This window comes from Schistocerca americana, unplaced genomic scaffold (assembly GCF_021461395.2).
Source record: "Schistocerca americana isolate TAMUIC-IGC-003095 unplaced genomic scaffold, iqSchAmer2.1 HiC_scaffold_248, whole genome shotgun sequence".
In the NCBI taxonomy this organism is placed as follows: domain Eukaryota; kingdom Metazoa; phylum Arthropoda; class Insecta; order Orthoptera; family Acrididae; genus Schistocerca; species Schistocerca americana.
The window spans coordinates 110,001-113,570 of NW_025725959.1; the positions used below are offsets into that span (position 1 = coordinate 110,001).

The 3,570-nt window shown below is 56.9% G+C and overlaps 1 non-coding gene across 1 annotated transcript in view; it reads right to left on the reverse strand.

Moving 5' to 3' along the window:
- Positions 1–1,174, reverse strand: part of LOC124576333 — a 1,910-nt gene extending 736 nt beyond the window's left edge. The window contains exon 1 of the ribosomal RNA XR_006972509.1: positions 1–1,174. This exon is cut by the window's left edge and continues 736 nt beyond it. This is a non-coding gene — a ribosomal RNA (small subunit ribosomal RNA).
- Positions 1,175–3,570: the final 2,396 nt, after the last annotated feature.

Consider the following 3,570-nt stretch of genomic DNA (forward strand, 5'->3'; position numbering starts at 1 on the left):
GCCCGCCGAGTCATCGGAGGAACTGCGGCGGATCGCTGGCTGGCATCGTTTATGGTTAGAACTAGGGCGGTATCTGATCGCCTTCGAACCTCTAACTTTCGTTCTTGATTAATGAAAACATACTTGGCAAATGCTTTCGCTTCTGTTCGTCTTGCGACGATCCAAGAATTTCACCTCTAACGTCGCAATACGAATGCCCCCGCCTGTCCCTATTAATCATTACCTCGGGTTCCGAAAACCAACAAAATAGAACCGAGGTCCTATTCCATTATTCCATGCACACAGTATTCAGGCGGGCTTGCCTGCTTTAAGCACTCTAATTTGTTCAAAGTAAACGTGCCGGCCCACCGAGACACTCACTCAAGAGCACCCTGGTAGGATTGCAACGGGGTCCGCCTCGGGACGCACGAGCACGCACGAGGCGCGTCGCACGCCTTCAGCTCGCCCCACCGGCAGGACGTCCCACGATACATGCCAGTTAAACACCGACGGGCGGTGAACCAACAGCGTGGGACACAAATCCAACTACGAGCTTTTTAACCGCAACAACTTTAATATACGCTATTGGAGCTGGAATTACCGCGGCTGCTGGCACCAGACTTGCCCTCCAATAGATACTCGTTAAAGGATTTAAAGTGTACTCATTCCGATTACGGGGCCTCGGATGAGTCCCGTATCGTTATTTTTCGTCACTACCTCCCCGTGCCGGGAGTGGGTAATTTGCGCGCCTGCTGCCTTCCTTGGATGTGGTAGCCGTTTCTCAGGCTCCCTCTCCGGAATCGAACCCTGATTCCCCGTTACCCGTTACAACCATGGTAGGCGCAGAACCTACCATCGACAGTTGATAAGGCAGACATTTGAAAGATGCGTCGCCGGTACGAGGACCGTGCGATCAGCCCAAAGTTATTCAGAGTCACCAAGGCAAACGGACCGGACGAGCCGACCGATTGGTTTTGATCTAATAAAAGCGTCCCTTCCATCTCTGGTCGGGACTCTGTTTGCATGTATTAGCTCTAGAATTACCACAGTTATCCAAGTAACGTGGGTACGATCTAAGGAACCATAACTGATTTAATGAGCCATTCGCGGTTTCACCTTAATGCGGCTTGTACTGAGACATGCATGGCTTAATCTTTGAGACAAGCATATGACTACTGGCAGGATCAACCAGGGAGCTGCGTCAACTAGAGCTGAGCAGCCGGCCGCCCGGGAGTGTGTCCCGGGGGCCCGCGCGAACACGCAAGCGTCCGCTCAATTATTCTGCAAACAGGAGGAGGCTGAGCTCCCCTGCACAATACACCTCGAAACCCTCTCAGGTCCCGGCGGCGCGCAGCGCCGTCCTAAGTACTTGGTCGGGTTCGAGAGAGGCGCAATCGCCCGGAGTTTGGCGAGTAGACGCTTTAGGTGCGACCACCCGTGCTCCCAACTGAGCTTGCCGCTGCCGACAGAGGCCCGGGAGCGTGCTGTCGTGGCATTGCCGGCGGGAGACAACACGCGCCACCTACGGTGGCCGGCAGCTCCAACGCCAGCGCCACAGAAGGACAAAAGCCCCACTTGGGTGCCGAAGCGAACGCGCCAACACGTCCGCACAGCTGCGATACAAACCACCTGCGAGAACCGCAGAGGCGACCGAGCAGCAGACGGCGTCGCGGCGCCGAGCGCCGGGCGGCGGCGCATCCTCAGCGCACACAGTCCTCAATCGGACCAGCACACTGCAGATGTCCACCGCGCTTCGCACCGGGCCCGCGAGGACCTACTTTGGCCGCACGGCGCCGCGTGCAGGGTGCGCCGGCGCGCAGCTGCGCCGCCTGCCGCCTCCGTCGGCCGGCGCGCCTGCCACTGGCCGCCCCCACCAGCCGGCTGTAGCGCGTGCGCCCACGCACCGCGCGGCCAGCACGCCGGGAGGCCCCCCCTCACCGGCCGGGGACGGTCCCACCCAGCCACCGCCGCGTATCGCTTCACACCCACATGCCATTCACGTTCGTGGGCATGGTGGGTATCGCTGAAACAACCGGTTGGTAGCTCAACCGATCGTCGCCATCACTGATTCACCTCTAGCGAGAACAACCGCACCACAACGGTTTACCAGTTGTTCATTTGCGTAACGTCACCAGCAAACGTAGACGTCCATCGCCATTTGCAAATTCAACGATTGTTGCATGCCTGTGTCAGGTGTCACGACACACTATGTCTGCCCACATACACGCAACAACATGTGCACGCTTCGCGAACACGTGGAAGGTGGCCCCCGTACGTATGCGATGTCCATTGCGCGAACGACTGTCAACCGGCCTCTGTCGCATGTCGCAGATGTGGAACGCAGTGCACCATGCTATCACGGTGAGTGAGAAGAGACGACTACGTCTGACAACACGCGCCACTACATCAACAGACGGCTCATGCTGATCGCCATCCACGGCATACCATACTGCAATCCAGCTCTTATAGGGAGACGACACGTAGCTGAGTGCACAATATTTGGACCGTATGGTTCGCCGTTGTTGGCGCAGTCGTGGTACGGTCACACATGTACCACGATGTATCATTCAGTACATGAGGACCAATGTGCAGTACAGTGTGTGATTTGGACGTACAACATCAGCGGACAGTTGACACAAGCCGTACCACAACGTAGGCTGTGCTTCGCCATGCGAATGCCAATGAACAACTGCGAAGGGCATTGAGCATGTACGTCCTGCTGCCATCCGCATTACAGTGTATAGCTGCAAGGTGTTTAACATGAAGCGATACTCTGGGGACCGGGCAGTGCGGGTAGCAAACTATATTGCGGGGGTTGCAGTTAGGCAACACTACACTAATTTAACGCGTCGTATGACAATTACAGAGCAGGTTAAGGCCCAACGTGTGTTGGGTTAAGGCCCAACGTGTGTTGGGTTAAGGCCCAACGTGTGTTGGGTTAAGGCCCAACGTGTGTTGGGTTAAGGCCCAACGTGTGTTGGGTTAAGGCCCAACGTGTGTTGGGTTAAGGCCCAACGCGTGTTGGGTTAAGGCCCAACGCGTGTTGGGTTAAGGCCCAACGCGTGTTGGGTTAAGGCCCAACGCGTGTTGGGTTAAGGCCCAACGCGTGTTGGGTTAAGGCCCAACGCGTGTTGGGTTAAGGCCCAACGCGTGTTGGGTTAAGGCCCAACGCGTGTTGGGTTAAGGCCCAACGCGTGTTGGGTTAAGGCCCAACGCGTGTTGGGTTAAGGCCCAACGCGTGTTGGGTTAAGGCCCAACGCGTGTTGGGTTAAGGCCCAACGCGTGTTGGGTTAAGGCCCAACGCGGGTTAGGTTAAGGCGCAACGCGGGTTAGGTTAAGGCGCAACGCGGGTTAGGTTAAGGCGCAACGCGGGTTAGGTTAAGGCGCAACGCGGGTTAGGTTAAGGCGCAACGCGGGTTAGGTTAAGGCGCAACGCGGGTTAGGTTAAGGCGCAACGCGGGTTAGGTTAAGGCGCAACGCGGGTTACGTTAAGGCGCAACGCGGGTTACGTTAAGGCGCAACGCGGGTTACGTTAAGGCGCAACGCGGGTTACGTTAAGGCGCAATATAGGTTAGGTTAAGGCGCAATATA